This window comes from Macaca nemestrina, chromosome 1 (genome assembly GCF_043159975.1).
Source record: "Macaca nemestrina isolate mMacNem1 chromosome 1, mMacNem.hap1, whole genome shotgun sequence".
In the NCBI taxonomy this organism is placed as follows: domain Eukaryota; kingdom Metazoa; phylum Chordata; class Mammalia; order Primates; family Cercopithecidae; genus Macaca; species Macaca nemestrina.
The window spans coordinates 185,396,420-185,410,773 of record NC_092125.1 but is presented as its reverse complement, the minus strand read 5'-3'; the positions used below and the strand labels follow the sequence as shown (position 1 = coordinate 185,410,773).

The window sequence follows — 14,354 nt, the reverse complement described above, 5'->3', positions numbered from 1 at the left end:
GCCTCACCAGATCAGGAGCACAGTGGATCCGGAGGGATAGAAGTCAGCAGCGCTTCTGTGATGGCAGCAAACAGCAGTGGTGGATGGCAAGCAAAAGCTCAGCTCCAGTGGTAATAAACATGGACCGGAAAAGAGTGCAATTGCAAGATTTAAAAGAGTGAAAACAGAGCTCCCATACAAAGGGAGGGGACCCAAAGAGGGTAGCCTTTGCCGGCTCCAATGCCTGGGTTTATATCTGGATCATTGTCCCTCTCGCTGTGCTCTTGGGCAATAGATGATTGGCTATTTCTTTGCCTCCTGTTTTTGCCTAATTAGCATTTTAGTGAGCTCTCTTTACTCCCTGATTGGTAGGGCATGAGCTAAGTTGCAAGCCCCATGTTTAAAGGTGGACACAGTCACCTTCCCAGCTAGGCTTAGGGATTCTTGGTCAGCCTGGAAAATCTAGCTAGTCCTGTCTCTCACAAACACGGTCCTAGTGCACTGAGCCTGCTTCTGGGGGAGGGCCACAGGACCAGTTAAGTCCAGTGTCTCAGGTCCAGGTGGGGCCATCAAGTCATCATAAATGTAAAAGCTGGAAAAGACAACTCAAAAGGCCAATCTCAGGTTCCGCAACAGTGGTGTTATCTGCAGGAGTAATTGAGGAAGCTGATTTCCAGAATAATGACTAGTCATCATTTATATCTACCTCTCAGCAGAATTCAGTCTTCTCTCATCCTCCTAACCTGATGGTCTTAGTTTTACAAAGGTGGTTCAGTTTGGGGAAGGGCTATTACCATTTAAACTATATACTAAATTTCTCCCAAAGTTAGCTTGGCCCAAGCCCAGGAATGACCAAGGTTAAGGGTAAAATGGGGGTTGGTTAGATCAGATCTCTTTGTCTGTCATAATTTTCTCACTGTTACAGTTTTTGCAAAGGTGGTTTCAATTAGTATTTTCTATGTGACTGGCACTGTGCTGAGGATAATATAATGAGCAAACAAAAGCCAATCCGTGTTCTCTGGAGCTTGTGGGAAGAACATGGATCTTTGAGAGCTCAAAGTAAGGGGGTGGGCCCAGGAGAACTCACTGGCCAAAACAAGAGCACGTGCAGAGGTCCTGCAGTGGGAAGGAGTACAGGGCATTGCCGGGAAATCTAAGACCATAGCAGGTGAAACAGCAAAATAGATGGAGATTTGAGGCAAAATGAGGCCGCTACGCAGACTAGGCAGGGACTGGTAGACTATATTCATATTCAGTAATTTTAGCTTTATTCTGAGAATTCTGGAAAATCACTGAAAGGTTTTAAGCAGAGTGTAAGATTTGGGAAGGACATACACAAGAACTCATTTGAAAAGGTCTCTTTTGCTTGAGTGTGAGAAAAGATTGGAGAAGGGAGGAAAGGCCAGGTCAGTGACTCTGTCATCACCTAAGTCAGTTAACAAACGCTCCATCTAGCCTGCCCCACACGTGCCTGCAACAGGCAGAGCAAAGTAAGACAAACTCGATCCCACTCTCAAGCAGCTCAGTCTTTTCTTCTACCCACATTTGCCCCTGTCCAGTGCTACTTTAGAGACATTCCCTTCTCTCCTTTCTTCTTATTCCCTCAAGGCTTAAGCCTGATAAATAGACCCTGGCTTTCTGAGCAGAGATCTGCATTTAGAGAGAAGAAATAACACACAGTAACCCCACCCCTCAGTTTTAACTGTTTTAACTCAAAAAATTCTCTTTTTTGCAGCAGAAAAGCCAGGATGTCACTGTTTATTCACAGCCAGGCCTCCACTCTCCACACTAAAAGTCACCGTAGCGTTTGCAGTCCTCATTCAAGTAGCAAGTGTAAAAGGAATTCTATCTGTCTCTAAAGATCTTTTGACAGGAATGAAAGACCTGTGAGGCAGTGATTTATTCACCACAGCATCTTGACAGCTCAAGCTAAAAAAAAAAAAAAAAAAAAAAAAAAAAAAGGCTAGCAGGCTGACATTACCAAATCAGACATTACTTCTATTTTAAAATTGGTTTTCCTGAGGCGAAATGCTAAACTTTATAGTTTTTGTAATTAAATATTATCTTGATAGAGTCAAATCAACTATAGCAGAAAATAACTGCTTTGCTTTTGATTCTCTGGATAATGAATTAGTTCTCCTTGCCAAATCTGATAGCCCTTTGGGCAAATTCTTTATTAGAATCACTCAATACATTTGTCAAGAAAGAACGTGGCCAAAAATAGAGCAAAGCGGTTAAGTCCCTGGAAGCCAGCCTCCAGATTGCCATGGTAGCATCAGCTACTGCAGAATCATCAAACATGCATTTCTCCATATTTCCCTCAAGAAATTTTTGGAAAATGTCTTTTTGAAACACCAACACGAAAAGCTTTGTCTGCTGGGCCCATCACATAATTGATGCCTAAGAACTACTTAATTGATTTTTTGGTCAATAAATTATCTTAGATCTGTTAATCAATTAATCTTAAAAATACAGGTAAAGCAGTAAGGCATGTCTCACATGACTTGGTCTCAGCGAGACCCAATGGCTTCCGTCACTCCCTGTTTCTCCCTCCAAGCCGTCACAGTGGATCCTTTAATAACCTGTGAGTCTCCCTTGACATTCAAGCATACGTGGGTGTATGTTTGCACTTCATTTATTCACCCGTCTCAAAGGGAGCCCCATTCCCTTCTGCCCCTCCTGCCCCTCCTTTCTTGGCTCTGCAGCCCTCCAGTTCCTATAGGGGCACCATAATCTTTCTCCCAGACTAGCGGTGTCAGTGATACTCTTTTGCGGACCAGGCTCTTTCTATTTTCCTACAAATACAGATTCCCTCTAATCAGGCACCAATCGCCTCTTACTGGACCCAGCCCAGCCCGTTACAAAGGAGAGACATGTTCCTCCTCAAATGTTGGTTAAATACCATGACAATGTGTTGAACATGCTCCCAGCATTTCTTACTCATTGACTGATACTCCCCCTCTGCTTGGACCCTATCTTCTCTTCTTTTTTAACAAAACCCCATTTATTCTTCCTGCCCAGCTCAAATCCAAACCTCTTTAGAAAGTCTTCAATAGTATTCCCACTAGACGTGATGTATTCTTCCTTAAAGCATCGCAGGAAGGTTTTAGAGTCCGAGGCTCACCTAGATTGGCATCTAAATTCTCTGCCACAAATAACAAACCATTTGACCACTCTGAGTCTTGGTTTCTTCAGCTGCAAAATCTCATAGGAATTCTTTGAGGATTAAATCACATTTTAAAGTGCTTTGCACCTGGTTAGCACTCAAAACTAAAAGCAACTATCAGTATTATTTATTTTGATCTCTCGCTATAACTAGGCTCACTTTTATTATAGCGTTTATAAATTCACTTTTGCTTCCTCCTGTACTTCCTCCCCTCCTCCACTGTGAGAAACTTGGGAGACAATCTAATCTTTAGATCCTTTGTAGGGACATAGATGCAGCTGGAAACCATCATTCTCAGCAAACTATCACAAGAACAGAAAACCAAACACTGAATGTTCTCACTCATAGGTGGGAACTGAACAATGAGATCACTTGGACTCGGGAAGGGGAACGTCATACACCAGGGCCTATTATGGGGAGGGGGGAGGGGGAGGGATGGCATTGGGAGTTATACCTGATGTAAATGACGAGTTGATGGGTGCTGATGAGTTGATGGGTGCAGCACAGCAACATGGCACAAGTATACACATGTAACAAACCTGCATGTTGTGCACATGTACCCTAGAACTTAAAGTATAATAATAAAAAAATAATAAATTATGTTATTCACAAGAGCATCTTCAGTAAGACATAACTAACACTATGTTATCTTGGGCACAATAAATAAAGAGAATACATACTGTGATACCAAAAAGAAAATCTTTAGAAGCCCAATCTCAAAAAGGGGCTGGGACAGAGAGCATTTATTACTAGAAAAGCTGACGTTATCTAGAATTCTCTGTTGTACAATTCAGAAATCATGTGTGTGGTTACTTATATTTAAAATTAAAAATAAGTTAACTTTAAAATTGTGTTCTTTGGTCACACTGGCTACATTTCAAGTGCTCAGTAGCCACATGTGGTTAATTACTAAGATTTTAGACAGCACAGCTATAGAACATTTTCATCATATGTTCCATGATGGAAAATTCTATCATAGAATTTTGATAGAAATTCTATCAAATTTCTATTTGATAGAAATTTCATGGAAAATTCTATTAAACCACACTGGTCTAAATTCTAAATGCAGTAACGTGCTGTTCAGCAACAGCTCAGACTTCCAGCTGCCCAGAAAATCCCCATCTGATGCTAACATTGCAGGCAGATGGGGGTCACACATAAAATACCATATGAAAATACCACTAATGCTTTACTCCTCATCCCTGGGGGAATGCCCCTGAAAGATGCCGAAACCTGCCCCATTCCGCCACCTTGTGCCCAATCCTTGATATTGCACATTCAATATGCAAATAATTCTTACAGATCCACCATCCCAGAGCAACTTCCTAAGAGGGATGAGCTAGTGCGAGGGAAGGGAGTGTATGTCACAAAGAGCAGCTTCCTTTGCCCGACACCCATTTGCTGTATGATAATGGGCTGCGATGGACAGATGGACCAAGAGTCTTGAGATTCAGAGAGAGTTTAAAGAGAAAGCCACAGCATTTCATCCAGTTTCATGATATTTCAGAGGTACTATCACAGTGTTCCAGAGAATGTTTACAAAAGTTTCAGAGATGTAGATACTTGCGGATTTTCAGAGAGAGAGAAAGATTGGGAGAGTTACACAGAGAACTTAAGAAAATTCAGAACAAGGTAGAGAATAAAGAAAAAGTCAGATAGGGTCAGAGATTTTTCTCATACATTGGCTCCTACTTGCCAGGAACGTCTTAGAGAATGTTCAACATCTTGCTGCAAAATGAAAAGCTCAGTGAATTCCTTGGCTATCTACAAATATTGTACATGGGAGTTAGCCTTACATGGAGAATGAGATGGGGTAGCAGGGAGTGGAGAAAGGACAGGTACCTAGTGGTCTACCTCATGGCCCAGAGGGCAGGTGGGATGGGAGACGTTAAGGTGTGCTCTTCTCCCCACTGTGGTTATCTTTTATACTGCGTATTCTGAAAAAGCCTTTTTTGTAGGCAAGATATTTATTGATAATAAAAAATGCATCATCAGAGAAGGCAATCTGGAAAAATACATAAAGGTGCAAAGAAGGAGTAATTCAAAATTACCTTCTTTGATATATTGAGAATAGCATTTTTTCTGCTAGTACATATGTATGAAGGTATACATGCATGTATATGAATGGTTTTGATTTTACAAATATATGGTATACACTCACATATTTACAAATGGAAATCATATTATCTGTAATTCACAAATTATCACACAAAACATAAACCATTTTTTCTCTTTTTATTTACTTAATATTATAAGAGCTTTTTCATGTTAAGTGTTCTTTGGAAACACTAACTGCCTGTGTAATATCCCATTACATCAATGATTCTCAAACTCTAGAATGTATCAAAATTACCTTGAGGGCTCTAGGAATTCTGAGCCTGTCTCCCAGAGTTTCAGAATCATGAAGTATCAGGTAGGACAAGAATCTGCATTGCTAACAATTTGCCCAATAATGCTGGTCTTGCTGGTCTGGGAACTACAAAGTTGTTCACTACATTATACAAAAATTCTCTTATAATTGGATATTTAAATTGTTTTTATTTTTAACATGAAGCCACCCCTAGCCCCATCTGGGGTCTCTCAGAGCTCTGGGATTTGTCAGGACCAAGTAGCTGGACCTGGTGTTAAACCTGAGTAAAATCTTCATACATGATAATTTTCATAGAATAAGTTTTTACCATGGAAATAACTAACTAAAAACTTATGAACATTTTGGAGACTTAATATGCATGTTCAAGCTGACCCAGATAACCGATACCAAAGTGTGTTAAAGGAAAAGACATGGGCCTGGAGGTCAGAGACCTGTGTTTAAATCTTGCCCTGCCACTTGCTTGCTGTGTGACCTTGGACAAGTGACTGGAACTCTCCAAGCCTCGGTGCTATAATCACCACAGCAAATATAAACAGGAACGGCCTTCTTTTAAGGTCTTGAACTCAGCCCACATTCTCCAGCCCCGTCTTCTGTCTCAGACAGAATACTGGAGTTGGAAGGAACCTGAGACTGTATCTTTATATATATATATATATATATATATATATATATATATATACTCTAAGTTCTAGGGTACATGTGCACAACATGCAGGTTTGTTATATATGGATACATGTGCCAAGCTGGTGTGCTACACCCAGTATCTTGCACACCATGAAGGGTTAGTTTCCCATCCTCTGAGCCTAGGGAGCCACCTATGCTTACAACATTCACATCATTTGTCACACTACATTATAAGCTGTTGTTTAAGGCTCAGCCACCTTCCAAGTCAGACCACGAAAGAGATTAGGCCTGGTTCCTTTCTGAGTCCTGAGTGGCTATTGCACACATGGCAGATAGTGGCCAAATGCTTGTTGATGGAATTATGAGGAAGGAGCTCAACCTCCACCATTCCCAAGAAGCCCTGGCATGAGATGATGAAGAGAAAAGAGGATAGCCCTGTAGCTGGGAGCCTTGGGAGTGCATCTCAGTGCTCCTATAAACTCACTGAGACACTGAGAAACTGCCTGACTCCCCCTTAGTTTCTAAGGAATCCCTTATCCCTAATTACTACACAGGGCTAGTAGGTGAAGATAAGAACGTGGTGTGTCGTTTAGACTATAAAGGGTGGTATGGCTGGGACTCCTAGGATCCTCCAGCACTATTATCTGTTCCTGATTTTTAAAATTTCAGATTCTTGACAGGGCACAAGGTCAGCCAAAATAATGACAGTGTTTCCCATCCTTCTTCACAGCTGGTTAAGACCACATGACTAAGTTCTGAGCAACAGAATAGCAGTGGAAAGGTTATGTGCAATTTCTAGGAAGTGTACTCTGGAATACTGAGGCAATGGCTGGAGTTTGAGCAGCCATGTTAACAATGAGCTGGAATATGGTAGAGAAGAAAGATAAAAAGGGCTGTGTACCGTTAGAAACTGTGACTTATCCTACCAGTCCTGTTCTATCTATATCCAGACTTACATGAAAAAAAAAAAAAATCTTTCCTGCTTAAGCCACTCTTAACTTGGGCATGTATTATAGCCAGATTAATCACAACTGACATATATGGTTCTGCTAATGACAATATTTACATTGAATTACAGCTTTATACTTTATAGATAGTTTTCAGGGGAAAGGAGGAAATTAATGTAATATTCATTAATTCATTTATGTGATGAAACAATGAGCATCACTGTGTGTCAGGCCCTGTACCACCTGCTAGGAACAGAAATGAATCTGTTAAAACCCCTGCCTCCCATGGGCCCACCACTAGCAAGGGAAACAGATGAGCAATCATGACATAATTGAGTGGTGTGGTAATGAGGGAAGCATGGGCAACTGTGCGGTGCCCTATAACCCAGGATCTGGGAAAAGGCATGATGTCCGGGATGGACGGGAATGGTGGCAGGAACTGTGGCTCCAGATCCCAGGCTTTGCCTCCGATTGCTAATCCCAGGCTCCTCTGAATCTTCTTGGCTCAATTCCTATGGAGGCATTAGGGAGCCTGCGGCCTGTTTTTTTTTTCCTCCCAGTGAGGACCAGTTGCTGGTTGAAGAGCTCCCCAGAGTCTTGTTGGGGTAACTGCAGTTTCTACTTTCTGTAGAGGATGTGACAAGGTGAGCTGCAGACTCAGGCAGAAACCACCCCCACTTGAGGCTTCTTGGGGCTCTGGGATATGTCAGCACCAAGTAGCTGACCTGGTGTTCCAGGGTGAACACCAGTGTGGAGCCAGGAGAAGCCATTCACCTGTGAATGATAACAAGGCCAGCACCACCTCCTATTGACTGAATATTTCTGTACCAGGCCAAGGGGTCTGTGCTTTACACACTCACTTCATACCTCAGGATGACTGTGTGAGGTAAGTCTTGCTGTCCCCATTTCACATACAGAAAAGCGGAGGCTGGGGAGGGAAAATGAGCCTCACATACCTGTGACTGCCCTGCCCGGCCCAGGCTCGATTGACACGCCTGACTTTTAAAGCCTGGGACTTGAGCCCTCATGGATAATTTAGCCTATCACACTTGAGAGTTCCAAGATCGTTAGAAACTATTGCAGACGTCACTTCACAGATGAGGAAACAGGGACTCACAATGACATACCGTCTTATCTGGGGTCATCAATGTGTACTCATGACTACCCCATAGTGCTTTCCCAGACAACCTATCAATAGTGTGTGTGTGTATGAGGGTGGCGTGTGCATGTGCGGGTGTGCATCTACTGCACACACCCATGCATGAACTGTAACTCAACACCAAGACCTACTTTCTAAGGTCCAAACGGCCATGTCTCTAGGAGGAGTCACTCTTTCCTCTTGTCTTTGTGTGTAAATGCGTTGTTTTATTTTTATTTTTCAGCTTTATTGAGGCATAATGAACAAATAAAAAGTATATCTGTTTAAGATATATGGTGTGATGACTTGATACATGTATACATTGTGAGATGATGACCACAATCAAGTTAATGAATACATCTATCACTTCACATAGTTACCATTGTGTGTGTGTGGTGAGAACACTTATGATCCACTCTCTTAGCAATTTTTATATAAACAATACAGCATTATTAACCACAGTCACCATGCTGTACATTACAGCCGCATGACTTACTCATCTTACAACTGCAAGTCTGTACTCTCCTCCTGCCTTGAGAAACCTGTTTGCCCAGGTACCTAGCAGCTAGGCTGCCAGCATCAACAACAGCTCCCAGCCCTGAGCTGGGGTCTTCCTTCCACATCTGACCCTGGGGGCCTGGAACACTCTGAGCCCAGAGCAAGTTCTCTCTGTTCCAGAACCAAATCTGGTAGCAAAGCCAGGTGCTGTCCCTCAGAGGCCTGGGCCCTGTAGACTGGAGTGAGACTTTTGGGCCTTTCCAACTGCCTCACCTGGGAGTGGAGCCAGGGCACATACATAACCATCACAGCCCTCCTGGCACTGTCAGAGCAGCTGTCAGAGGCCAGCAGGAGCTGCTCCACGCCTGGGGAGCTGCTGCCCAGGAGCCTGGGGCAGAGAGCTAGGGCCCCAGGAGATTTTATCCAGGCCAGGCTGCAGAGGGCTGCACAAGTAAGTGTTGGCTGGGGCTGGCAGGGATGAGGTTTCAGTGGCTAGAGTGTACCATTCTCTTTCATTTGCCTGCCTTTCTTTCCTCCACCCTTGTGTTCCTGTCACCATCCTCCTCAGACCTACTCACCTACATAACAATCCTTTCCTCTTGGAATTGAGCATTTAGCCTGTCCACATAGGGTCTCCTTCCACTCCCCACCAGCACTGCCATCTGACAGGGAAGCACCCCGAGACCTTGGCCCTGATGGTTGGTGGGGGTTACCGTGAGGATAGAGAGCACCTCTCCTGGTCTGCAAGGGCCCCGTGAGCTTCTTCCCCACCTGTACCCAGTGCAGAGAGCAAAGGCACTGCTTCCACAATGCCAGGGGCAACACTGGCACTGTATTCTTGGAGAATGGTGCTCCCTAGAGTTGTGCAGTGGGACAGCCTGATACAGAGCCTGGCACAGAATATGCTCAGTGAGTGACTGAAATTAATCAATGGAATTGCATTTGTATATGAACTGAGCTGAGCATGGGCATGTGGGGAAAAAAAATAGCATCACTAGGCCTTAGGAAACGAGGGCTACAGGGGAGCAGGAAAGGAGGGATGAGTGAGGACCAGCTGGCAGGGAAGGGGGTGGCACAGCCTCTGGAACTGAGGCCCAGACCCAGTGGGAATCCCTATCCCCAGTCCAGACATCTTTGTGCCCGCTCATGAAGCGGTGTTGTTGTCTTGGGTAAATACTCAAGATTCGTTGTCTCATGGCCATGGAAATCTAGGACACGGACCCACCAGAGTGAGGTCAAGTGGGAGTTAAATAGGCAAAAGAAAAAGAAAAGCCCTCTGTGAAGAGGGGTCATGGAGAAAATGGGTTGCCGCTTCCATGGTGAAATGCAGATTTTGTAGATGAGCTTGAGGAGACAGTGTCTGATTTACATAAGGCACAAAAGATTGGCCGATGAGGTGTGTCATTTGCATAGTGCAGAAGAAGCTGACGCCCCACCCTAATCTTTTCTTGTGCAGATGGGTTCTCTCCCTGGCCTTGCTGCCTGGTTCTTTAATGTACATGTGGTGACAAAGAAAAGGGAAGATGGAGCCTCCATGTTGGACATACCTGACTTTCTGGTAGCCCTTTTCAGTTGGCACAGCTGCCAGCATCCACCCGTACAGGTTTCCAGCTTGCTTATCTATGTCTGCAGTTCAATTTTTCAGACTGCTCTTTGTTAGAAAAGAGATGATTTTTGTTAAAAAAAAAAAAAAAAAAAAAAAAAAAGGGACTGCTTTTTGTTAAAAGGGAAATTCCGTGAGGATTCTGGTGCCCTTTCAATCTACCTAAATAATTTCTTTCTGTCAGGCCTCTGAGCCCAAGCTAAGTCATCATATCCCCAGTGACCTGCACATATACATCCAGATGGCCTGAAGCAACTGAAGATCCACAGAAGGGAAAATAGTTTAACTGATGACATTTCACCATTGCGATTTTTTTCTGCCCCACCCTAACTGATCAATGTACTTTGTAATCTATCCCACCCTTAAGAAGGTTCTTTATCATCTCTCTCTAATCCGTGGGCCACTTCAGTTCTTCCACAGCCTCCACACTTCCAGTGGTTCACTTCCAGATTCTGCCAGCTGAGGACCTAATCCCCCTAGGGAGCATATGGAACAGGATGGAAGATTTCAACACTGTCTTTTTCATGTATGTGGCCCACATCTAGTTCACATAAACATATGCCAAAGAAACACTCCCACAATCTTTGCCCAACTGCTAGCGGGGCAGGCCAATCCCAAACCAACGAATCCCAAGTACCCCCACCTGCACATTCCACCAAGACACCCACGGAGAAGAATCAGCCTTATGCTGTCCAGGCTCAGGAGTCAGAACCTTCTTAAGAGTGTCCTACTCAAGTCAGAACATTCCTGCTCCCTACAACTCCTCCTCCCTCCTTGAACTGCAGCTCGTTGATGCCAGAGTTAACAGTTCTCAAGTGGGAGGGAAGTGAGTGAGAAGCAGAGAGGAGGCCAGAAGCTCTCGCCCTTTATGTATTTTTGGCTTGAGTCTGACCTTGGTCCAAGGTGCCCCAACTGAGGGGCACCCCTCCCAGCTCTCCACATTTCCCTGCCAATGCTCCTGGACCCGAAACTACACCTGGAGCAAGGGGCAAGCAGCCCCACACCCCTTCCCCGATCATTAGGAAAATGCAACAAAGACTTGTCTAAATAAATATTTACAAAATCCTTTTGTATCCCCCCTACATAGTCTTTGGAATTGCAAATTCAGTTCTCAGTATTTCTTTTACAAATCTGTTCTTTATTTTGTAATTTGTATGTATATTATGTCTTTTTTTCTACACGTTTTATTGTGGTTAAATATACATAATGTATAACTTACCATTTTTCAGTATAAAGTTCAGTAATATTAAGGACACTCATTGTGTTAAGCAATCATAACCACCATCTATCTCCATAACTCTTTTCATCTTCTCAGATTGAAACTTTGTACCCATTAAACAGTAACCCCTAAGCCCTCCTCTTCCAATCCCTGGCAGCCACTATTCTACCTTCTGTGTCTATGATTTTTGATGACTCTAGGCACCCTATATGAATGGAACCACACAGCATTTGGGACAAGGATGAAAGCTGTATGGTTCCATTCACATAGGGTAGATCAGCTCTCAACAAAGGGCATCCGTGAATGGCAGCCAAGAATGTTGTTTCTGGTGCTTAAGTCACCCAGTTTGTGGTCCTTATTATGACAGCCCTAGCTATAGGCTCTAAAGAAAAAAGGCAGTGAGACTGGGCATCAATGATCAAGGACTATTGCTTATGAGAGGTGAGGATTTCAATGTGAGCTTTTAATCTAGTAAACTCTCTATTTCTTTTCTTATGTATTTGTTTCTTGGCCATTCAAAAATTATCCTTCATTCAGCATAATGTCAAGGTTCATCTCTGTAGTAGTATGTGTCAGCACTGAATTCCTTATTGAGGCTGAATGATGTTCCATTAAATGTATTGACTACATTTTGTTTATCCCTTCATTTGTTGATGAACATTTGGGTTGTTTGCATCTTTTGGCCCTTAATAATGCTGCTATGAACATGGGTGTACAAATATTTCTTTGAGCCTCTGTTTTCAATTCTTTTGGATATATGCCCAAAAGAGAAATTGCAAGGTCATAGTAACTCTATTTTTAACGTTTTGAGGAACTACCATACTGTTTTCCATGTAGGCTGCACCATCCTATATTTCTACCAGTGATGCTCAAGGTTTCCACTGTCCTGTCTCCATCCTTGCCAACACTTGTTATTTTCTGTTTTATTGATAAGAGTCATCCAAATGGGTACAAAGTGATATTGTATCACAGTGATACAATGATTAGTGATGTTGAACATCTTTTCATATGCATTTTGGTCACCTGTATAACTTCTTTGAAGAATTGTCTATTCAACTCTTTTGCTTATTTTTGAATACTGTTGTTTGTTTCATTTGTGTTGATTTATTGGAATTGTTCATATATTATAGGTATTAAGCCCTATCAGATGTATGATTTGCAAATATTTTCTCTCATTCCATCGGTTGCCTTTTCACTCTGTTGATAGTGTCCTTTGATGCTCTAATTTTGATGAAGTTCAGTTTATTTATTTTTTCCTTTATTGCCTATGATTTTTGCATTGTCACTAAGAAATTATTGCGAAGCCCAATGGCATGAAGATTTTACCCTATGTTTTCTTCTAAGAGCTTTATTTTCTTAGCTCTTGCATTTAAGTCTTCAATCTATCTTGAGTTAATTTTCATATATGGTACAGTGTAAGGGTCCAACTTCTTTCTTTTGCATAGGGATATTCCATTTTCTCAACATCATGTGTTGAAAATGCTGTCATTTTCCCACTGAGTGGTTTTCGTACTCTTGTCAAGAGTCATTTGACTGTATCTGTGAGACTTTATTTCTGGGTTCTCTATTCTATTCCATTGGTTTATATGGCTGTCTTTATGCCAGTACCATACTGCTTTCTTTACTGTAGCTTTGTAGTGAGTTTTGAAATCAGGATGCAGGAAACCTCCAACTTCATTCTTCTTATGTATATTATGACTTGGTGCCTCAGTGGCAACTTCCACTTATTGGCCTGTTATAGTTCTATACTTTTTTATGCATGGCTGAAACCGTTCCCCTTTCCCATAAGTCTTTCTCAGTCTCTTCAACAAAGGACTACATTGCTCCTTCCTCTGGGCTATCCAGCTAAAAGGAAGAAAGGGGTGAAGGAAGAAAGAAATGTGACCTGTTTTGTGTCGAAGGCACCTGTCTTGTGACTGTCTGTCTTCCCCACAGGGCATGAACAACTAAAGATATGTGTGCTCCCTGTACAGGGTCAGGGATATGACAGGCCTCACTTAATGTAGGACTGACAGCATGAGGACATCCTTCACTCTTGGTAGTTCTCTGAGAGAACATTCTGGATGATTGAGGCCTCAGCCTTGAATGCCAACACCTGCCTAAAATGTTTGATCTTTTTGCATGAAACTCTTCCTGCCTGGGTTTCAGACTCCATGCCTTCTAAATAGAAAACTCATAATGGCCACAGTCATCTTTCCTTGATGACTCTGGGTCATCGTATGTGTGTGAATCTTGGCTGCTACTCAAGAATGTTCTTTGTTGAGAGTTGATCTACCCAGTTTAATAGGTTCATTTGCCCCGATTTGGTCATCTTTTGCATTGTCTTTCCTGGTCTTTCCAGTTTTAATGACCTCTCGTGCACCATCAACCCATCAGCTGCCATTCTTCTTGCTGTCCCTGTGTAGCCTTGCCCCCTCTCTTCTAATTTGTTGTGAGTTGGGATATGAATAACAAGACTCTGGGTAAAACAAAAATAAACAGGCTCTGAGTGGGGTCACAAGGCTCACTGATAAGTCAAAGATTTAGGTTTTGTGCTTTAGAATGTCCATCCTGGCTATTTCAAAGTCCTTTTTGCTCCTTTCCTGATGCTTTGTTGGTCTCTGTGCTGCTAATGTGCCTGATTAGCTTACAGATAAGTCTTAGATGCATTTGAGGAGAGGCTACTATAAACGAAAACCTGCTAGTTTTGGATTAGGTAAGTGTGCAGGGGTTGGGGGTCAGCCTCAGGCACCTGTGAGGTGGATGGGGAGACAGAGCATGCAGGCAGCAGAACACTGCCCTAGTCCATCCCTACTACTACAGCAAAACA

The 14,354-nt window shown here is 42.8% G+C and overlaps 1 protein-coding gene across 1 annotated transcript in view; it reads left to right on the top strand.

The window, feature by feature from the left end:
* Nucleotides 1-9,111: 9,111 nt before the first annotated feature.
* Nucleotides 9,112-14,354, top strand: part of LOC105495008 (solute carrier family 5 member 9) — a 64,823-nt gene continuing 59,580 nt past the window's right edge. The window contains exon 1 of the mRNA XM_011764127.2: nucleotides 9,112-9,174. The gene's annotated coding sequence lies outside the window, so the exon portion shown is untranslated. The remainder of the gene's footprint in view (nucleotides 9,175-14,354) is intronic.